This window comes from Pavona decussata, unplaced genomic scaffold (genome assembly GCF_977016875.1).
Source record: "Pavona decussata unplaced genomic scaffold, jaPavDecu1.1 SCAFFOLD_254, whole genome shotgun sequence".
Classification (NCBI taxonomy): domain Eukaryota; kingdom Metazoa; phylum Cnidaria; class Anthozoa; order Scleractinia; family Agariciidae; genus Pavona; species Pavona decussata.
The window spans coordinates 4,537,597-4,561,723 of NW_028145657.1; the positions used below are offsets into that span (position 1 = coordinate 4,537,597).

The 24,127-nt window shown below is 38.5% G+C and overlaps 1 pseudogene across 1 annotated transcript; it reads left to right on the forward strand.

Moving 5' to 3' along the window:
* On the forward strand, nt 1–20,439 carry LOC146456710 (uncharacterized; annotated as a pseudogene). The gene is made up of 7 exons (XR_014858790.1): nt 1–55; nt 155–212; nt 8,270–8,949; nt 10,849–11,034; nt 14,164–14,256; nt 14,448–16,810; nt 20,178–20,439. The product of XR_014858790.1 is annotated as an uncharacterized LOC146456710 (transcript).
* The last annotated feature ends 3,688 nt before the right edge of the window (nt 20,440–24,127 follow it).

Below are 24,127 nucleotides of genomic sequence, written 5' to 3' on the forward strand. Positions count from 1 at the left end.
CGGGGCTGGTACTAATTGCTTGACTTTCGTCTGGAAAGAGGAAATTACAATCCACGTAAGTTAGTAAGTTTGCTTGTTATTTTCAATGTAAGTTGTCATTGTGAGGTTTGTTTAGGAACAACGAAGGCTGAAATCACTTTTTTGTGTCTTCTAGGTTTTCGTCACAGTGGATTGAAGCTCCCTTCACTTGAGATTGGTTACCGTATCTAACGGTAAGCTTATGTACGAGACTAGGCCATTAATAATATATAGGGTATTGGAATTCCAGATGACATATATCGGCTGTTTTCTCCTTTATCTGCTGCATCAGAGAGTTAAACTAGTAACACTGTGTTTGATTTAGCGTGCGGGCCCGTGAAAACATGAAGCTCGAGAAAGACTAACTGACTGCTCTTCGGAAACTTTCGCTTTCGCCTCGCGCTCGCTTGGATAGGCAGAAGACCTTGTTTGATTAATTGCCTTTGCAGTAAAAGAATGCGTTGTAACTCATCTGTGTAAATGCAACCACGGCCATGGCAAAATGCGTCACAATTCTATCATACATGATAACTTTATATTGTTGAAGTTTCAGGAAAAAATGAGTTCTAATTTGAAAATTCCTTTCAATCAATCAATCACTTCCTGGTTAAATCATCCGCATAAAAATGTGCTTACATAAGCGTAACTACAAATTCTCTTTGATTTTTCAATTCGTAAATTGTTCATGCACAATGAACGAATTATCCTGTTGAACAAAAACTTGATCGCTCCATCGCTCGCTTAATTTTCTCCCGGGGTAGTCAAATCGATAAAAATTGATATCGGAAAATCATTTATCTATCGATAAATTGAAATTAAACGATATCCACTTCATCGGTCAATCGATAAAATTCGATACTCACACGCCGACGAAGTGTTAATGTTATTGATTGTATTGGATTCATCGATCGTTATTGAATCGATAAAAATTATCCTGTTTCCGTTGAGGGAGCGTTTGATTGTGACTCTTTAAATTTTTTCTAAAAATTTAGATTTTAAAGGCGGCAATGAAATGATTTGTTGACAAACACTGTACAAGAGACCAAAAAGACTGCATTATGATTTTCTTCCTGATTTTATTCTTCGATTAAGGTGGCCGAACACAGTTTGCGCGCGCTTTACAGATTCTGTTAGTGATGCTATCAAGCGCGCGCTAGGGTTATGGTAAGCAAATACTATCGATCCCTCGATTTTATACTAATGGATCACAAAGGTAAGTTTAGCTCTTAAAATAACTCAGTTTCTTGTTTGTGAATCATTCTTCATTTATCGCCGAACAAAAAAAGTGAGTTCACAAAGAGCTAAGCCTTTTTGTACGCTTTTCATCTTTGCTGAGAAAATCTAATTAAAAGCCACGCATGCGCATTTGAGCAAAAAATTGCGATTGGTTGTTTTAATGGAAATTAACTGTTTTCTGAGGAACCGCTGGTTAGAATTTCGTGAAATTTGACAAAACAGTAGTTCTCTAAAAGCGTAACTCGTCTACAAACAAAAAACAAAATCTAACGGAGGGTGTCTTCAAAAAACATTAAAGTGCAAAACCAACATTTACAGGAGATCTCTCTGTTAAAATTACATGAAAGCAGCGTCACTATGGTATTTTGTGAGTTTTTCTGGATACAAAAAATGGAAAAAATCTAACGAGTGCATTTTCTAAAAATTAAGGAAAACCTTTATTTGTGGACGGTTAATAGCTTGCTGTGTTGCCATGGCAACGGCACTTTGCTCAACGAGAAGTATCAAAATTTATTCCTTCTTAGTTAATCTTGCACCATGCTAATTTCGGGTACTCAGAAGTACGTAGTTTTCAAATAATGTTCACTAACAGCTGTATACTTGAAAACTGTGTTCGGCCACCTTAACCGGGTTCGATCACAAATGTAAAATATTTTTCCTTTTCCGGTTTCTTGGCTTTAAGGTTATCGTTAAATTTTCTCTTTTTCCTTTGTTCTGTTGGTTTTGAAACCACGTTTTAACCTAAGAAATATGGGAAACAAGAAGTGATCAATATCAGGAATGATTCAAAAGTATTTGCATGACTAGCCTCCTAGAGCCTGTCACATGATTAGCCTCCTACACAGATGTTCATAGGGCTAGTCCCGTGATGGGCCCTGCGAATGTCTGCGTAGGAGGCTGTCACGCAATCAGATCATATCCTCCTGCATAGAAGGCTATTGCATATTTATAATTCAATAGTAGAGTTATCGATAAAATTATCATCAATCATATTTGATAAAAGAAACTAACTACACCTTTTTTAAGGAAAGGATTATACAAAGAGTTGTAAAACTCATTAGTCTTACTTGTTTCGCTTTCAAATCTAGAGCCTCGGCCAATTTTTCCACCAACTCTGGGCTTGCATGGCCATTATTTACTTGAAAGGCTTGCCTCAATCCAGACAACTGATACTCAAAAATCATGAAAATCTTTCCCTTTAAAGACTTGGTGAAAGAGCAATGAGCGTGCGATTGTGTAACATCAGCAAATAAATATAACAGTGGAATAATCAACCAGGGATCTATATCGGATTTCAAATACATTAACCCCGGGGTATCCAATCCATGGAAACCGATGATCGGAAATTCGATCGATATCAATCGATAAAATTAGTTAACTGGTATCGATTGGTATCGGCCAATCGATATGATGACCAATCGATAACCACACAAAAACCGTTCATCGATTGCTATCGATTGGCTCAGCAACCTTGAACAGACGTCATGCATGCTACCTGTCCAATCATCAGCCATTTTTAGGAAGCCCTGGGGACGAAATAATTGGTAAAACAAATTCCGACCCAGAATATACAAACACCAAAACTAAAATGGCTCATCGCTTACTACTATGATGAAAAAAAGGAACGTCTTTTTTATCTTTTGCTTCATGTTTTATTTCTTTTAGACACAGTTGGCGCCTTCATAGATTTTTTAGTTTGTATGTATGTCATCAATGTTTTAAGCACGATTAGGTTCGTTTTTATAAGGCTAGGTATTGCTGCTTTATTCATTATTTTGCAACAACTCATGCTGCTGTTGTTGGCAATTTCATTGTTTGCAAAAGTACAACTTCTGTTACCAGAATTTTTCTGTGAAGGCATGATGCAACCACTTTCCGTTTTTTGAAGCCTATAGATTGGCCCATGGAACCAACTTTTAATTTGTCAAAAAAATGGATTCCTGTTGACGGGGCGTTAACGTTAAAGAGAAAGAAGAGAGTACTGTTCTCCTTTGTTCGCCTATTAACATTAACAAGAAATGTGTTTATAATTACTGCGTACAAAGTTGTGTTTTTTATGCATCGATTCCGGTTCCGTTATTCTATACAACCAATCGATAGCAATCGATACCAATTTATCTATCAATTGGTATTGATAATCGATACCAATCGATAACCACACGAATATTCCCCATCGATTGTCATCGATTATCAATATCAATCGATTAATTGGTATCGATTGATATCGATTGTCATTGATTATCGATTCCATCGATTGGATACACCGTATTCACAAATGGCGGACACGCGCGGAAAAGACTGGCACTACGCATCAAAACAAGGCGTTTTAGGATAAACAAAAAAATTTCCAGCGAATGTAAGCTTCTAGAGGGTCGATAGGTGCTGAGTTTCTAAAAATTGAGTTTTTCTGATCACTTAGTCCGAACGAGTTCAAGTTCTAGTGTTTATTATTTATTGGTTGGCTTCTTGTAGCAATCTCAAATGCAAACTAGACACTCACGGGAAAAACTGAGTTAGATTGTTTGTTTCAAACCTTCGAGTGTAATGTCTACAGAAAATATGAAAAGTTGTTAGAAAGATCTTCACTCTAGCAGGAGCCACAAAGGTTTATTCAATGTATTTTTTGGAAAGGGAATCAAAACAGGTTTCGAAGGAAAGAAAACGAATCTACAAACGGACGCAGTTCCAAAGAGGGTTGCGTGGTGATTACTACTCGAAAGTTCCAATCACAAAAGCTACAAAAACTGACTCCTACTATTGTGAACAGCTCTAATGCCTAAAAAACGAAAACAAAAGGAGGTGGAGGGAAGCTACTGAAAGAAAAGTTTAACTATTTATTAGGAAGCAATATGTGAGCCAAGACTTAAATATTTCGGTGCAATTTAGGCGCTTTTTCCCCGAAATAAAAAAGATAATCGATATCATGCATCGCAAGATTGGCCAAGATTCATGCAAGTCTTAGTCATTGAAAATGTGGCAGTTACCAAAGTCAAGAGGAACTACTGGAAGTAAGGTATCAATTTTAAGAAAATGATCCTGCAAGGAAATTCAGGAATGTCACTCTCTGATGCATTATATTGTAACTGCATTACAAGGAATGGCAAGTTTAGGAACCCAGTGTAAAGCGAAATACGATAATCTAATTCTGACAAATTACCTAATTAAGTATGCAAATCTTTAATAATTTCAACCGAAATGCCCGTTAAAAAGCAACAATGCTGTGTTCTCTAGTCCCTGTTTCACGAAATACAATTTTCTCATTCAGGCAAGAAATGTTCCTTCTCAGCTTGTTCCATTATTAAACAGTTTGATTTTGGTGACTTGATTGATTTAATAAATTATTGTTGTTTACAGTACGGCTACAATATAAATGAATCGAAACAGACGAGTCTTGGTTCACCTGTTGCTTCTTTTTAAATTATTCGTCCAGCCGTTTCTCTGCACATCCTTCACGTCTTTTCGTTGTCGTCTTCGTCTTTTTTTTCTTGGTATTATAGCGGTTTAGACAAATGGTTGTAGTCTCTCTTGCGCTCGGAACGTCTGATACGAAGTTGATTACGCAACTCTCGTTAGAAATGCTTCCTTTTGTACGTTCATTTTGTTGCCTTCAAGACCTATCTTACCTTCGGATTCCAAAAGACATACCAAACAAACTTCTGTAGCATCTCTATCCATCTGCGCTCGAAAGTTGAATCCATCGGAAACAAAAACTCTAACCGATTTGTTTCCGTGATTGTCTATTTTGCATTTGGGATTGCAACAAGAAATGAACCAAGAAACACTAGACCTCTCTCGTTCGGAATAAAACCAGCGATCTGAAAAATTTGCTGTGCTAAATAGTCTCTCTGTGAGCTTGTACTCGCAGGCAAATTATTTTTTGTTTATCCTAAAACGCCTCGTTTTGATGCCTAGTGCCAGTTTTTTCCCGCGCATCCGCCATTTGTGAATACGGTGTATACCCCAGAATTAACACACGGTGAGTAATACTAGAAGTTTGTAGAAAAGATAAAGTAATTTTTATCGTTTAACGAACAGGGAAGTTGTCATTGATAAACTGTCTCTGCGAGCTCTTTAATATCCGTTGGTGTTTCCGTTTCAAAAATTGGAATGATAATTCAGTTGCGATAAAATCCATATTAATCTATAAAATCGATAGCTTCCTATGAGAAAAATGTGAATAACCACGAAGGCAGTATAAATGCGAACAAAAATTTATAAGAGAGTTAGAAAGTCCAAGAAAGGGAATTGAACCAGGAACTATATATACATGTAGATTTTATTGCATGAACTTTGAGTCTGTGGGAAGAAGACTGTTGACATTTCAAACTCTATTTTGCTGACCGAGAGGAACGTCTGGGTCTGATTTTGGCCCAGCACAATCACTGGCTGTCATTATAGCAAAAAATCCAATTTTTTTTCTGAACAGGTGCGAAATTAACATGTATTCCTAAGATAAGAATGCACCTGAACTTTGAGGAGGTGGTTTCTGCAATAGGCTTGATTACCTGCCACTACTAGCTGAAGATAGGAACTGGGAGAATTAAAACAAAAGACAGCTCTGGCATTAGCGAAATCTATGGAAACAATTAGCAATTAATTGTTTTGGAATTCAACGGTGAGGAAATTGTGAAAAGTACTGCTGGAATTTGTTTTTCTTCCAAAGCATGAAATAAATAACTGTTTGAGCATAAACTTTTGATGTGCTCATGTGATCTCAGCAAATTTTAAGAGAAAGTGTTCAAGAGTACATTTTGGTTTCTCATCAACTCCAACCCCATCTTTTGTCATGTAGTATGAGCTGCATGCAATTGAAGAAACATTTTTTGTCTGCTGTGCAAACTGAAGATGACTGAAGAATTGTCGAAACATGTTTCAAAAATTAAAGCTGTATATATAAATTTCATTTTTTCTTAAACTTTTAATCAAAACCACAAAAGTTCTGAACAGTAGGAAAAATTCTATTCCAGCTGTATAATCCTTAATTAGTTCACGCAGACTGATCTCCATATCATGAGTCTGTCTAAATAATTTTAAGTTTCAGGCATCACAGAGAGATTAAGACAGACCAAAATTAAAACTAATAAATAAAATAAAATCAAGTGTCATTTAAAGGCCGTGATGATTGCAAAAGAATTGGAGAAAATATTAAAATCTTTATTCTTCTTCCGGAGTTGCTATTAGTGTAAATGCAATAATTAATGCATAACATTCAAATTAATTATGTGAAGTACGTCTGATCAGTGACATGTAAACAAAGCGACCGTGACATACTGCATATTGATGTTTTATAAATAAAGAAGTGGGAAAATGTTGACTTTTGCATACATTTGCAGCCCCCCCCCCCCCCCCCCCCCGAGTTCCCCTCCCCAGTCCACATAAGGCCAAGCATCAATTTGAAAAAAAAATCCTTATATTGTTTTATATTTTCAGGATCTTTAAATATAATAACTGGTATTGTTTCTGAATGATTTATTTAAAATGTGTAGTAATTAATTACCTCCAGTTTTCTTTTATGATTCCAAATGCAATTATCCCTGCTTTTCCCACATAGTCATTTACTGTACAAAATACCCCAGTCTGTATTAGGAGGTACAGTCCCTCAGTGTGTTCAGATTATATGCATAAATGTTAGCTAGCTGGTGCTTTGAGTGCTGTTTGGAGTTGCATTGGGTGTGGAGAAGAGGGGAGCCCTGCATCTATTGTCTATGACATTGACAAAATGTGTACATGTAAAGATGATATAAAAAGTATTAATTAAAAATTATCTGGTTATGTTAATGTAGCTCAAATGAAAATGTTTTTCCCATTTTAGCTTTTAAAACAAACTAAAACCAAACTTTTTCAAGGCTCCATGGTAAAATGGCAACATGACAAGATAGATTGAGATAATTGTCATCTTGGGATAATTACTCAACATCCATCTTTACAGTTCATGAGAATTTGGGTGATCGAAGATGGGTATATTTTTAATCAAACTGACCTGGGAAATGTAAAGAAGTTATACTGGTCGGTGATCAGTTAATTGGAATGACTGTTTTTGAGTGTTTCATGCCTTGCAAAAGAAGTGACCAAATTTTATAAATGGTCGCAGATGAAAGTTAATCAAGTACTTCACTTAAAATGTTTGAAATTTCCCCAACATTGGGTCAGCCTTGTAAGGATAATGCCTTTCTTCCTTTTGGCCACTTAAGGTCAGGGCCGGGTTGTTCGAAAGCCGATTAACGTTAATCCACGATTAGAAGTTAATCAAGGTCTTCATCACGCTCGTTAAAAATGGGTTTAAAGGCTGATGTCAAGCTAAAGGTAAAGAGAAGTCTAAGTCGATAGTGAAGGACATAAATCTTTTGGAAGAATCTTTATTTATTAGGTATTAAACTCGAATCAAAGTTCATGTTAATCCAGGATTAGCTTAATCGGGCTTCGAACAACTGGGCTCAGGTGTTTAAGTTTGGTTGTCCTTTCTTTCACCAATAAATTTTCTAGTTCGTTGATCATAGCATGATGAAAGCTGGTATGTTTAAAGACTCATGCTCTACTCCCTCCTGTGTAACAAACAGTGAAAATGGTTGTAATTTACAGAATACATCATCATACATACACAGCCTTCATGCAATGGAACAGCACAATAAATGCCTTAATTGTTGGATAACTTAAAATATACTTGTAGACTGTTGATTTCCAAGTTAATTGACACTTATCCTAACCTATCTTATCATCATTTTGCCATTTTGCCATTTTGTGTTTTAAACATGACCTGGCCATGGTGAAGGAATATTATTTTAATATGTTTCAATGTCAACTGCCACCCAAACATGTAGAATCAAGTTTGCCCTCTAACTTGAACCTGGTGGAATACATAATACCAGTAAACCCAGCTCATGTGCTTTAATTGGTCTTGACATAGTTCAAGTGTTTCAGTGGGCATTCAGTTATAATATCAAGACAACTTTTTTATGGACCTTTATTTTTTATTTTTTTATTTATTTTCTAACCTCCATTGTTGGTTTTTGATCAGGGTTCATTGCAATGTCAGGAGCAACAGAGAGTAGGGCAGGTAGCTGTCCAAAAGATGCCTCCAGTGCCCCACCTCCTCTCAGCCTTAAACTGTCAAAGTTGAGCGATTTACCAAAAAAGTGCAAACATTGGAGTGATGTTCAGCTGCCGGTAGACATTCTGTTGTTGACAGTGGAGGACTGTGAGTTCCTGGCATGTTTTGCGTACATGAAAAACTCCTTCAAAAGTTATCGCAAGGACCTTGGTTATGTGTACTTTGGAAAAACGGGTGATGATGAAGATGAGCCCTTGAAGATTGCTCTGATGAAGTGTAATGAAGGTTCGTCTGGTCCAGGTGGATCTCAAACTGTTGTCAAAAATGCAGTGATGGAGCTGAGACCCAAGGCCATTTATTCTGTTGGCTGCTGCAGTGGTCTGAACAAAGGTAAAACCCAGCTAGGTGATGTGGTGGTATCCTCTAAACTCGCATTTGAAGCCTTCAGAGCTCCAGTGGACAGAGATATTGGAAACCTTGTAAAACATACAGCTGATGGCTGGGAGCCACCAATAGAAAGCCCAGAAGTTCTAAAACCAAATGTGCACTGTGATGGTGAGTTTTGAGTGGAACAGACCAGAACACTGCTAAACAGCTTCAAGAGGTGCACCCAAATAATGCAGTTGCAGTTGAAATGGAAGGGAAAGGTGAGATTTAAAGTACCGCTTAGTCCTCTAACCAGAATTCAAAGTACGTTATTTTATAATAGTGTGATGTCAATCTGATGACATAAAGTGAATTAGGTAAGCCTGGTAGGTCCTCCTTGTAATTTGGTGAAGGTGATAGGGAGATGGGAACTGGAGATCTGAAGAAAAGGGTGTTGTATTATGCCCAGAACTGCGTTACCTGAACAGCAACTTGTTCCACCAAATTGTTGCTAGAAAAAAATTATTACATTCTTAGCAAAAAGTTACACACTGTGTCACCTTCTGCTTGAATATTAAACAAAGCTTGATGCATGTTCAAGGTCAGCACAGGTACTTTATGCAGTACCCCACTCTCCTCTCCCGCCAAGAGCTGAATAGCATTGTACTATTCCTGAGTTATGTCAAAGCTAAATTTTAGACTTAAAAGGGAGGTATCTCCGGATCTGATGTCATTTCAAAACCCACAAATGTTTGTCTGTCAATAGAAACAAAAAATTATCGTCAAGTTTGTTTTAAATTATCACCCTGGTGCAATAAAAATATCGATTAGTGCCTCTGGCCAGAAACAGAGTAGGTCAGAATGGACTGAAACTTAAAAAATGTAGGTTACCATTTTTAGAGTTCTCGCATTTTTGTTTCCAAAATGCACTAGAACAGATTGTAAGTTGTTCCTTTCAAGGGTTATTAAAGTTGATATATTTCCTGTCTTTGTTCTAGAATTTTTTTGTAGCTGAGTGAAGGTCTTATTTTATCATTTTTAACTCGTGAATGCGCGTAGCGCAATGAACGAGTTATAGCGATAGCTGACTGTTGACTTGGTTGCTTGGTCGGTTCTGTCGTTAACTTTCGGGCGTGTGCAGTGAATGAGTTTTAAATTCAATTAGTGGAAAAAACACGCGAACATTTTTTGTTCACGGCGCATCAGGAAATTCTTATTCAATATGCAAAGGAAAAATTTCACGCATTTATGTCGGGCATGAAATGTAATGCGATACTTTGTTGAACAGATTTCCTTTTGTGAGATCGGCTTGAAAACCGCAAATCTACCTGGAAGTTAAAAAAAGTATGCCCTACAATAATTTTGTAATTTTAATTCCCGAAAAAACTTCACTTGCCCATTGGGCAAGTGATGGTCAGAATCCACTAGTCCGATTGCAAAATCCAGTAGCCCCGGACTATCGGACACGAATTTCCATGACGTAGCTGCACATGGCGTGCCTCTATGAACTTTGAATAAAAAAACACGTGATTTTTTTTAATCGGCGCATCAGAATAATCGGCTTATTCAATCTGTAGAGAATAATTTGACAATCATATTTATAGTACAAGAATGGTTATTTTTCGTTACATAATCGGGCAAAGATATAATTTCTTTTAGCTTTCAAGGAAGTTTCCGTAGCCGTCTAAATTTCAGTTACTGATGTGTCATCTGCATTCACGAGTTAGCTCACAGGAGCCTTTGATTAACAACAGTGGTCAAAAACCTATGAGGGGTTTAAAGGGGGTTGGTTTAAGGGTGGTGGCTCTTAATCAGAGGCATTTGCCCAGTTAATGGTTATGCTTGAAAAAGAGATCTTAGCAAGGACTATTGAAATCACCATGGAGAAAATTGGGGTATGAATTTCACATACTTGCTACCATCTCTTTACCTCTGCGACATATTACAAACTCACAATATGACCAGCTCCCAATTTTTTTGACTTGATAGCTCAGTTGGTAGAGCACTGCACTGTTATCGCAGAGGTCATGGTTTGAATTCCATTCAAGCCTGTTTTTTTTTTTTTTTTTTTTTTCAGGCTTTCTTTTCGCAACTGCTTATGTTGCAAACAGTACATCACTACACGTGGCTCTCATTTATTAATTATACGTTTAGTGTTCTTTATATTAATTCCTTTTCAGGTGTTTTTGTAGCAGCCCATGACCTGAAAATTGAATGGGTGATTGTTCAAGGTGTTTGTGATTTTGTTGGTGCTAGCAGAACCCCAGATGAGTCCTGGAAGTCTTTTGCTTGTGTGATGGCAGCCTCTATTGTTTTTAATATGCTGAACGACCCTATTGTTTTTGAAGACTGGCCTCACTACCAAGGTATGTAACAATCCTACTGCATGAAATTCTTGTTACATTTCTGTTTAGGGGGCGGCTATGTGTTGGTATTGACAGGGGGCAGGAATAAATTAAGACATATTGACCCCGTTTATACTCAGATCACTTTATTACTAATAGTTAGATATAAGATCACTACTGGCATCACTTTATTACTCTTTCAAGCGTTCATACTACTGGCTTTGAATGAGTTACCAATTAAAGAGAATAATTACAAGCCATTGAAGGAGTACTGTAGCCTGCGAGCAAGCTCTCGGGGAAGATGAGGGAGAGCTTGCTCGCAGGCTATTGAAGGAGAACTAGAGTTGCACTCCAGAAGTAGAATCATGGCGGACGCTGTTATATTGTCAAATCAATGGTTCAGTTTGCCGGAAAAGATAGAAGAACAGGAAAAATCAAAACAAGGTCCAGAAAAAATTGAAAGAAAATCACGCTTGTAAAATTAAATTTCCCCTGACGAAAACATGTCCTTAGGTTCTTTTTTTTCCTTCTCAGTGGATTATGTAGCTTCACCATTTGGGCATTCATATTTTCTTGTTTGGCCACTTATAATTTTGGTATTCCTTGAAGCCAGGTTTCAAATGTTCACAACTTCGGAGTCAATGATTTTCAGTCAGTTTTCTAATCCCCCAAGAAGAGGATAACAGCTTTGGTCTCCTTTTCCATTCGTCTTGTTGCGTTGGCATGATTTGTTTTTCCTTAGTTTTTTTATCAATCCAAGGAAGGAAACCCTTTCAAGTCAAAAGGCGAGTAATGAGTGAATTCTGTTGGCTTTTGAGAACACTTTGTGAATCGTTGCTTGACTCCGCTCGAACGTGTGTCCTCACTTTTGAACTGAAGAGGTAAATACTTCTTTGTTTACATATGTTGTTATTGGCTCAAAGACAAAAGAAGGAAAAAATGCTGTGATAATTTTGTTTTCAATCGAACTGAAAACGAATTGGAACGAAAGATCTATCATCAGTTTGAACTTTCGCTATGTTTAAGATGGTGTCAATGCAAAACCTATTCGGTAAGACATTACCTGCCTCAGATATTCGGAATAAATTGTGGAAAAAAAACAAGCGTTTTCTTTAGCGAAAGGTCAACTTTCGTAACGCTGAAAATTTAATGCCTGTTGTTTTCGAAGGGCAAATACGTTGTTAAAAGTGCAAAATGGCAAGCTAGGATTTTCGGCAAACCAACAGCGGGTCGTATCTCGGAGAATAATTTTTCGTTCATACAAAAATTGTCAGCCGTTTGAGTTTTCTGCTAAAGAATCTGAAAAGATCAAACTGTGTTATCTTGCACCAATTTACCTCATGGGGGAATACAGAAAAGAAAAATTTTAACTAATCAGTGTTCTGTGATGTTTGCGTTGGGGGGCCCCTGGTTAAAAGGCTGAACTGAGTCACGAATGTCGGAAGTTTGATAAATACCGTTTAGTTTAGTTCGGTTTGGAAGCATCGAAAAGAACGTTTGTGGCGGGGTAAATTTTTTATTTACCATGGACCAAGTACGATCATTTCACTTAGCAACAAAGGGACTTTCCGGTTTTTTCTACAGACTTAAATTGTTCTGGTAAGAGCCACTAATTTATGTGATGAGTTGTAATTAACCAAACTATTTATAAATAGGCTTTTTAAAGATGCTTGCACGAAACTTTCACTTTAGTTGTTTTGAGTTCAGCAATACTCTTGCCTGTGAGAATTTTCCGACTGAGAAAGCAAGCCATTTGTTTTTGTGAGGCGGTCTCTAGTGGTGATTTGGGCTTTCTGAGCTTACTGCCTTAAAAATCTTTCTCCAAAACGTAACGGTCATTATAGAGATTGCAGATATTGTACTTCTTCTCAAGTTACGAAGCCCAAAAACTCGGCGAAGTTTAAAGCTAATTTTAAAACCAACCGATTTCTTTACTAGCCTCAGCCAGACGTCAGCATTCCGTCGTCTGGAGTGCTCCATCGTTTTTGTTCTTTATTTTGTTAATATTTTTATTTGTTTGTCTGTTTGTTTGTTTGTTTGTTTGTTTTGCTGATTCTACTTCAAGCAGTAGAATGACCAGAGTAAAATTCTGATGACTCTAACATGAATGTGGCTAAAACATGGGAAAAAAGGTTCACGTAAAATAAAGGTCATTTTGAGTTTTCCCATTCCAAAGTTAACCCCTCCCCTCCAACCCCATCAAAAATACTGCTAGCACCATGTTCAATTTCCAATTCGATGAACTCAGAGTGGAAACTCGATCAACAGGATGTAATGCTTGCTACGTCGGCGCATAGTTCATTGAGGGACTTCTTATGGAACTTTGTTATCTTAAAAGTTGATAACAATTGCGCTACATTTTATGTGGGAAGAACAATTCTTTGTTTTAACGTGCACACTACAGCTGAATATCTTGACAGGATCTTTTTTTATTGGTTAGTTGCTCCAACACATTTCAAAATCTGATGTGGTTTGTGCATACAACAAAGAGGCCCGTCTGGCTTCATAACCATTGCCTTTTTGTAACTATGGTCGGCGAAACCTTTGCATATCCTCTGAGACAGACCCCCTTAAATCCACATCTCATAAGTTAATTTTTACACCTGCTACAAGATGACTTCCTATGACTAGACTCCGTGAAAATGGACTTTGAAAAAGTCTTGTTAATTTGAAAGTCTTGGTTTTAAGTTATTACGTTTTCATAAATCTTTGTAATTAGTGTTAAGACTTTAGTCCATCAATTTTGTACGTTATTGTGTAACTGACAATGACTGTAGTGACCACCGAAATGTATCTTCCAAACTAAAAGGTGTTGCGGTGTGTCTGCTCAAAATGTTGGAAAGATCTCCGCACAAACATCCCATACATTAATTTTGCATGCACCACTGTCACACCATTCCTCTTCCAAATAATGGCAAGCATGAATAGAGTTTGAGTCGCAAAATTTATGCATAATTAATGTATGGGGCTGTGTGGCAATCTTGGCCAAATGTTTGCTTGTCTCCTGCTATCAAAACCCTGTGAAATCGCTTTAGAACGGCAGGAGAATCAGCATCAACAACTAACCAGCTAAAACAAACAGGTCCACTCGCTTTTTGTTTTTCGAAAAATCTTAAGTTTTGTTCTTTTTATTTAATATTTCTGCCACAGGTGCAACATCAAACCAGGAGCAATCAACCAGTGGCCAAAAACGAAAGTTACCTTGTTCAGATTCGGAGGATTCTAAACGAAGAAAAGAGTCAGGTAAGGTTGATTTCTAAGAACAATATTAGGATAACGATTTAAGTCCGATGAAAAAATATATTATAGAATACAGAGTGAGGTTTAGGTATATTTGTTTATATTATCTTAAATTCAATTTTCCATTGTGGAGTATTGTTGTTATTAAATTACCCGAATTCACGTCAAATCCAATATCCTTTTTTTTTCTACAGATTCAATGTGGCTCGAGGAGTGCCAAAGGCAAATATGTTCAATTTATAACTCCAAAAACAAAGTGAAAATCATTCCATGGGACCAAAGCTTTAACGTTCATATTAATGATATTTACACCCAGCTATCTTGGTTTGCGGATGACAGGAAGCCCAGTGGAGTAACACAAGAGAGGCTTCAAGACTACACAGACATCTTCAGCAGCCGAAGGAATTATCCCAAGCCCAAACGAATTTTAGTGTACGGCCGGCCAGGCATCGGCAAGACAGTTTTCACGCAGAAAACCACCTACGATTGGTCGCAAAAAAATAAAGAAATGTTAGCAGAGTTTGATCTTGTTCTTCAGGTCAAGTTGCGTGATGTCTGTGACTTGCAAGATATCTCGGCTATTTTACGGGCTTCTGAACTGCTGGCTAGTGATGGCAAAGTTTCCGTTGAAGACCTGTACAAGTTTGTTGTTGACAATCAAGAAAAGGTGTTGCTCATTTTGGATGGCTATGATGAGTACAGTGCAGGAGAACAATCTCCCGTTCGTGACATCTGGGAAAGGAAGCAGTTGAGGGATTGTTGCGTTATTCTGACCACACGACAAATCAAACTTGACGTGTTGAGAAACTCTAGTGACGCTCAATTTGAGATCAATGGTTTCGATAGCGAGGAGCAAGTTAAGGAGTTCGCACTAAAGTTTCTGAAAGATGAAAACGATTTTGAAGACTTTTATGAGTATGTGTTGGGAAAAAAGCTTGGGGACGTGGTGAAGATCCCTCTTCTGCTGCTGATGCTCTGTTTAGTCTGGACGAGGAAGGATTCTACAGGACTACCAACATCACGGGCCGACATTTACACACAGTTTATTCAAACTTTGTTGAATCACATGTCCGGAAAAGTTGCTGAAGTGGATCATGCCGATCAGATGTTTAGAAAAGTAGGTGACTACGCCGAGGAATTCAGTCAGTTAGGAAAACTTGCTTTTGCTGCCCTTTTGCGAGATTCTCTGCATTTGTCTTCAAGTGAAGTACCCGGCAACTTAATGAACAAATTAATTGAAGTTGGATTATTTCAAGTTTCGAATCTCTCAAGTTTAAATCCTGACAAAGGCGTGTTTTTCATCCACAAGTCGTTCCAGGAGTTCCTCGCAGCCTGGTATCTTAAACATGAACTGAAAGATGAAAATTCAACCTCCCTGTCCAAAATCGACTCAGTTGAAAAGATCTTGAAAATGAGTGAAGTCCTAAAATTTGCCTTTGAGCTGTCCGGAGAAGCTGCTTGGGAGATTGCAAGTCACATGGGGGTCGTGGCAAAGAGGGAAGGTCTGACAGAATACAACTTCAAGGAAGGAGTTTATGCAATGGAATTGAGTAAGGAACATATAGATTTTCACACTCTGATTGAACACGTTCTCTGTTGTTGCTCACCCGAGATGAGACGAGACCTCTTCCCTGCATTTCTCTCTCACGTTGGAGGTGTTTTGTTGATGAGTTCTGACCTACTGTATACTATTGCCAACGAACACTTGCTGAAATCTACGGAGGCTCGAAGCAACACATTTATTATCCAGCCTGATGGACTGGGGTATTGTGACTGGATCACTGTGCTGGAAGATGTAAATGCAGTTGTTGTTAGCTGCTCAGGAGAAAAGAAGGCCGCGGATTTTCTGAGGAAGTATCCATTTTGTGCTTTACACGAGTTTTTCGTAAAGAAAGAAGAAAAGGCGCATCTTTACATCCGTTTAATCACGAACTTTCATTCCACTGGACTCGCTGCAATGCTAAAAGAACTCATTGCGTCACCAGAGTCTTCTCAAAAAAAGACAGCAGATGCTGCAGATCAGTCAGATGAACAAAGCAATAGAACAGCGTTGTGTTTGACAGAGAACACTGCACGTTTTAGTCTTCCAACTTGTCATTGCCTCTCAATGGTTCAGTCGATTGACGTTACTGTGGTGGAAAGCGGGCCACTGATGGAAATTCTTACTGAGGTTCTCCCTTTATGTAGCAGGCTAGACTTCATTGCAATTTGTGGTAAAACAGGTGTTGCGTATGATGCTCAATTAGTGGAGACTCTGGTGTCCCGTATTAACTTTACAGACAAACTTGATTACCTGTCACTCATCAATATCAATTTGACAGCCAAGTCTGCTGGTATTGTCGCAAAATCTCTGCACCAGGCTCCTAACTTGCGTCATCTCGACTTGTCACATAACCCTCTTGGTGAAGGAGTAAGTGCTCTTATTCAACATCTCAGCTCTGTTCCTGGCCTGCATGATCTGAACCTTACCACTGTTAAGATGACAAAGAAACAAGTGAATGATCTGACCACAGCTGTACGTCAGAGCAAGGTCAAATTATTGTGGTCAGCATATCATGTAAGTTTTCGAAAATTTGTTGCAATTTGTTTCTTTGCTCTTTCATGTACTGTGTAAATATTACCACTCTTTTTAGTGAATTGTTTTTTATTCTTTTGTTTGGTCAAAACATAAGATTTGCTTTTAAATGTAAAGGATGGCAACGGCAAAATTCAATGTCTTAACAGCACCATATTCATTTTAAATTAATTCTGTTCTCGAGAAAAATGTGTCTCTGAAAAATAAGCTATTTTAGGGAAATCGAATGTTTATTTTACGAATTTCTTACAACACTGGAGCTTATATAATGACCGATTATTTTTACACATACAGAAATGAAAATTAGTTCAAGTTTCATAACGAGGACTGTTGTGACTTAAGAGTTGTATATAATATAAATTTAATAAAGTTCGATATTATTATTAAGGCGCTATTACACAATTGTTAGGCAATTTTTCTTGAAACTTGTCTCGCAATTTTGTCGCGACACAAGTTACACGGATTGTTGCATAGTGTAACATGCCCTTAAATAAACTTGTCTCGCAATTTTTTTGTTGCCGCAATCGTTGCGAGAAGTAGAAGTCGGTTCTACTTCGTGCAACGATGACTGCAACGAAAACGTTGCGAGGCATGTTCATTACAGGGCATGTTACACTCGGGCAACGATTCATGCAACTTGACTGTCGCAACGGCGCAACAAAATTGCGAGACAAGTTGGAAGAAAAATTGCCTTGTGTAACAGCGCCTTAAGAGAGGAAGGCCAAATCACCACACTGCAAACAGGCAGGTACAAAAGTCGGACCGGATCAACTTGGACTGCCAGTCCGGGTCGGATCAACTCGGATCGCCTGGGATCATGAAAAAAAAATTAAATTAAATGAAATTGAAACTTTTACCCATTTGAAGGTTGAAATTCTGGTCAAAAATGGGCCAAATTAAGAAAGACTCGCCAAAATGATAGTTTCAGTCATAACCCATTTCTGTTACGCTACGTGATCAATGTGCACAACACTCACCTTGCCCTCTTTGCTTTCTCACAAAAAAAAAAACATCGCCGCTGTGAACAGCTAGAAAATATATACATTCTAATTACTGACACTATCATTTTGGTGGACGGATACAAATTCACTGACAAAGATGGCCTAGATTTTACCTTCATCTGGGTCCATGATCGTGGAGATCGACGCGGCGTGATCTCGAGACGAGTCCGAGAGAAACTGGAACTTAGAATACAAAATGGCGGCTTGACTACACAGCACGACACGGAGAAACGTCGCGAGTCTTTTTTATTTGGCCCATTTTTGACCGGAATTTTAACCTTCAAATGGGTAAAAGTTTCAATTTCATTTAATTTTACGGGGTTTTTTTTTCATGATCCGAGTCGATCCGAGTTGATCCGACCCGGACTGGCAGTCCGAGTTAATCCGGTCCGACTTTTGTACCTGCCTCACTGCAAACAGATGTTATTTTCCTTGAAAACGAACGTTGTTCGAGCGATGAAGATAAGTTCTTGGAACTGTACTTGCAACAAACAGAAAAGTACATCATCGTCAGGTCCGGTGAAGGTAAATTTGGAGAGATTGAACAATTTTTATGGAATTTATCGTAACCTGCGATCAGGCGTTCTTCTTATTTTTTTTTTTTGTTTTTTTTTTTTTGGGGGGGGGGGGGGTGGGGGAGCGCAAAAGTGTGGCAGCGCGAGAGTCGGCGGTCGGGGGAACCTGGTTGGAGGTTAAATTTATCGCGGTTCGGCCCCGGACCCTTGTACCTGAAGCCATCGGCCTTTTGTCTTCAATTAAATCTGAGTTGAGAATATCTGAAGAAACAGCAACTCGCACAGCTCCCATCATTGTCTTTAATTCAGCCCAAGAAACCCATAAAAAGCAATAAATTCCCTCACTCGGAACACGCGTTTGTAGTTTTCGCTCTCCGGCCGTGCAAACTCAAGTGTATTATTTTACAGACTTGTAATCATAAATACGTAGCATGGGACAAGTTCGTATATGCGAGTGTTTTATCGCCTAAGTCAGGCCACTTTTGGTGCTCTCAACGTACCCTTGGGTGTCTGTGAAACTACCAACCGGTGTGTGGTAGAAATGCGGCTAATATTTGCAATGTTGGCTTTTGTACACACGGGTTGATTAGGAAACATCTGCCACAAGTGTTTGAAATTGTGTGGTTTTTCAACTCGTGGTTCTAAACCCATCCTCTTGATCAGAATAGAGTGTTCCTCAATGTTATTTATCAGTTAAGAATTTTCCCGTGAAAATGGCTGCTTTTTTCCCAACGGACAGACAGCAGATTCTGCATTTTGTCTATTGTCTAAAGCCGTATCAAAGTTCGAACAATTTGAAACAAAGCGATGGGCATCAAAATCTTAACTTCAACTGTCTAAGGTGGTTAGAGGGAATCAGCTTTTTTTCTCAGAGAAATCCCGATACTTCTCCTGGCTGGATAAAGTGTCGGGGGGAAAGCTCATTACCCTCCCCCCCCCCCCCCTCCCTCCTCCTCCTGTCAGTTACCCTGCTAGCAGAGGGTTCTTTCTGGCAAGTCTTTTAGCATGTAGGAAGTCGTTTGCGTCTTAAACAAGCCGACTACGCGAAATGCTAGACGCATTGCCAGAAAGAAACCTCTGTTAGCAGGTTACCTGTCAGTGGGTAACATGATGGAGATTTTGGGAAAAAAATAACCAGTTTTCTGGAGATCTAGCTTGAGTAAAAAGTGTTTCCTTGTGTTAAAAGTGTTTCTCGATTCTCGGCTGCGCGAGAGTTGAAGTAAGAGCAAAATTCCGCAGGGAAAATCCCACGGAAAAGCTTGTTACGCGGACTTCAAGGAAGCATAAGGGAACAGCCAAGACTGAGACATGACATACTTTTGTTTTGTTTTTTTGTGGGGAGGGAGGAGGGGCGAAATGCATCGGAAAGCTTGTAATATTCATACTCATTTTACCAACAACTACATCGCGACATGACAGTTGGGAGCCCGCCTTGGATTTAATTCAATGTAACATCAAGGCGCGACTACAGTAATAGTAAAATAGGCTGCTTGCTAAACAGTACACTGAAGACAGAAAATCTTGTGATCAAAGACGTAGTTAAGGGAATTTATTTCTGGAATCCTGGTTTCTTAGTCGAGGTTCTTCATTTCAGTAATGAGTTTTCAACTCATCATTAATCAGTTAAGAAAATAAAATCTCTGACTGACAAAGGAAGTGTTCTCTGTAAAAGGAATTCTATTTCTTGCTGTTCGTTGTTGTTGTTTGTTTTTTTTTTTTCTTTTAATAGTTGTTGTTGTTTCTTTGCTCTTTAAAGGAAATTTAACAATAAGCAGTTTCGACTTTTGTTGATGTAGTGGATGGTGTTTAACATTGTTTTCTGGTTTGTGGCAGGATTTGAAAGGGAACCCCAAACCCGAACATGAATGTCCATCAGAGGATTACTGGGAAATGGTGGAAAGGGAGCGCCATTGGACTGTTCCCAAACCATCAGGTGAAACAGAAGACGAGCAGGAGACTGGGTCAAAAGTTGAATCAAAGGACGAGCAGGAGTCTGGGTCATCAGTTGAATCAGGGGAAGAGCAAGAGCTTGGGTCATCAGTTGAAAGAGAAGACGAGCCTTACCTGCGGTCAAATGTAAAAGAATGAGAAATGTCCGTGCAAGATAAGGTTTTTACTTTTGGAGCTCGAAGCTTATAAGTTTTTTATTATTATTATGAGTCTGTAAGTTTATTAGATCATTTTACAACATGCGAAAAGTTTCAGGAACATTTAGGTGAATCAGCTTTCCAGATGTCACGCATTGAAATAGAAAACACAGACACACCTCGCCGAGCAGTCTCCACATACTTTACGTTAAAAAAACTTGTTTTCTTCTTCTTTTGATAAATTGTCAGATGAGTTAGTAAACTTACAGACACACAAACAAAACCTTACCATCTTTGAATTCTCAAAGTAAAAACCTTACATTTAGTGGACCTTTTCGTTTGACCGCGCAGTTTAGCAGGAGCCTGGGCCATCACTTGAATCAGAGGATTGGCGGCAGACTGGGACAGAGGAAAACTAAACAATTGAAGTCGATACTAGCGGTTCACGTAACTTTAATGGATCAGTGTTTTGTGTTGTCCTTTTTTGTTTCATTTATCTTGGGTGAGTGGGTGGTGGCGGTATTTGTTTGGACATAGTAGTTATTACTGCAACAGGGAAGTGACCCAGTGTTTTACTCTTCACGGGTATCAATTGTTTCCGCCGCCGCGTGTCAAAAGTGATCAACAACGTTGTAATCTGAGGATTTTGCTGGCCCACTTAGCAACTTACCCGGTGAAACTGAGCAGAAAATGATTTGTTTTACAGTCTTTATTTTTCACTGTTATGAGTTCAGGATCAGCCTCGTTCCCTGGTTTTTTCCTTTGTAAATTTAGTAGTGCTGGGAACGAAGTTGGTTGAGGATGCTCCAAGAAGCTCGTTACAAACCATCACCACCCTTCCCCCATTTATTCGAGAAATTCATTTCCGCCTCCGAATTGAGAGAGTAGTACTTAACTTGTATTTTATGATTTTATCTTGTTTCAAGTTGTTATGAGGTATTCTAGGTATCATCTCTCTGCAAGCAAAACAGTGAGCGCTTCTGTGTTTTCACATCGATAGTCAACTGAACAGGCGTTTTTTTATTTATTTTATTTATTAATTTTTTATTATTAATAATAATTTTTTATATTTTTTGCGTTTTCAGGCGAGCGGGGAGCGCGAGTCCGTCGCGCGTGACTCGCGCGTGCCTCCGCTACGCACAAAAAGATAACGCCTTTTCTGTGGGCTATCACAACAACCACACAGGTCGTGTATATTGGTAATTTCTGTTTCTTTTCCATTAATTTGGCTTAAGTGCCCGAAATATGAATAATGTTATGATTCAATGTCATGGGCCTTCCCGACCAAGACTGATGTAACACATTGAGAAAAACAAACAACCGAAAAAGGATTTTTGCTAAAACTGCGAGCTTTGTGTGGTTGAAATCACTGAAACATAGAGAGAGAGACAAAATATATTTATTAAAGGCAATGGTTGTGAAACCTGAGAAACTTCTTTTTTGTAAGTTTTTGTTTGCCTTTTTGGCTTTGACCCTGCACAAACAACAATAGAATTTGGAACGTGCTGGAGCAAATGACCAATCGAAACGTTTTTGTTAAGATATTCAACTGCTTTGTGAACGTTAAAACAAAGGATTGTGCAGGGTTGCAGCCCTTCCAACATAAATTGCAGCACAATTGTTTTGATGGCAAGGTTTCCTTACCAGTCCCTCAATTAACTATGGTTAAAGAAACTAAATGATGTACTTTTGAATAAGTACAATAAAGTAAGTTTTTGCCACCTAACTTTTAGACAAGGTAGTGTTTTGTTTGCAGCATGCGCAGTGAAACCGTGGCCTGGGCCAGGTTGCATAAAGCATCTTGACTACAGTTGTTCTCAGTCTTCCGAAGAATTTTCGCGCGCATTCCTTGTGCTCCTCGTCCTCAGTCGCTTGAGGAAATCAATGGAAATTCAGAGAATGGTTGAGGAAACTCGCACTTTACGCAAAACGTGGGTGAGGGGGGAGGGGGTGAACTACAGCAATTAAAGAAGGCAGGACATCTATGGGTTGTTTCCATACAGGTTTTCTATATCCATAACGACTTGCAATTTGGAAATTTAGAAGAAAGAAACCGAGAATTAAAAAGTAAAATTTCGACGAAGTGGGGGGCCTGTGGTCTTTTTACAGTGTTAAGCCGCACCTCATCACACTCACGTACTATTTCTCAAAATTGCCAGTGGAAAAGAACCGTTCTATTTGATTCCCTAACAGAATAACTGTTTTTTTCCATGCACCCGTGAATACTGTTCTATTTGGCGGAAAATTCTCACCGGTTTTTCCTGATACAAATGGAAAGCGTAGGCAGCGTGAACAAACGGTATTGTGTGTTTTAATTTAATTCAACGTGGCAGTGTATTCCGTAGATGCGCTTCGAAATAGTTAAAACAAAAAGGTATCAGTTCCTTCTCACAACTAATATCCTTCGCACATCTCATGCCCCATTCACACTAAGGCTTAAACACGTTTAAAAGCTGTTTAAGTTAAACACAGTTTAAAATTGTTGCCTTCATAGAAGCTGCTTTTGGATTTTTGTCGACTACAGATTTAGCGCAAATGAAAGCATACGTTAAAGTTTACTTGAATGTCAAAGCCAATGGCTCAGCTGTCTGTGATCAATTTTTATTTTGTTAAACCTGGTTTAATTAAACATGTTTTGTTGGTGTGAATGGGGCTTAAGAAGCCTTACAAAAGAATGCTTACAGCCCCCCGCAAAGAGCTGAAGCAAACTTACCTTCTTTTCAAAGATTGTAATACTGCGCAGCGTAGTTAATAACTGTGAATTCAAAATATTATAAAATAGACGCTGTAAGATATATTAAGCTCACGTTTCGGCAATGCTGCCTTCTTCAGGGTACAAAACTATACCGTTAAAAAGTTCGTTAAATTTGCTCGCATGCCCAAATTCATAAAAGGGCGCGTGCGCGCGACAGGGTTTACCCAAAACAAGGAATCCGGAATAAAAAAAACAAAAATGAAAATTCGTCGACATGAAAATTTCAACGAAGGTTAAAGTCACTTGGGAAACAATCAGTACAGTCAGGAGCCCAGTAAAATTTTCAAAAGTTTGCCTAAGATTTTAATTGCTGCTGTTAACCCCATGGTGTTAGTATTCTAAGGCAGTCCCTTTAAAGCGTAAAACTTTAAAACACCAGAACGACACCTATCTATGTTTATAAAATCAAATACACGGAATCCTTAAATCAAGAAAGACTTTCTTTTCTTTCTATTTTTCTTTTTCTGTGTAACTTGCCGTATGCTGATTGGCTTGGGAGTAGGGGATTTTCGTTCTTTCGGAAAAGCTAGGGGAGAGAGATGGAGATGTGTACGATTGGTGGTGTTTTGACAGGTACAGTAGGCAAATTAGCGCATTCACAATGGTGACGATGGAAATATATCTTTACCCGTGTCATAACATTGTGACTAACGTATATTACGGCTCAACAAATTGTTTGGGCATAAGGGTGGGAATGGGGCTTAAAATATTTAGACCGTATTACCTCTAAATCAAAATCAATAGATCTACGGCTTCCAAGGTAGCTGGAATTAGAGGATATAAAATAATTTGTTATCTACACCCTGCTATTGTGATTACTAAATTATGGGAAATCGTTCACAGGCTCCTGAAGTTCTCACTGTATTTCAAAAAAGGCCATCGACATAAAACGTTTCCTTTGTACCGGCAGCTCGACATTGTAAAAAGGTGCATAAATGAAT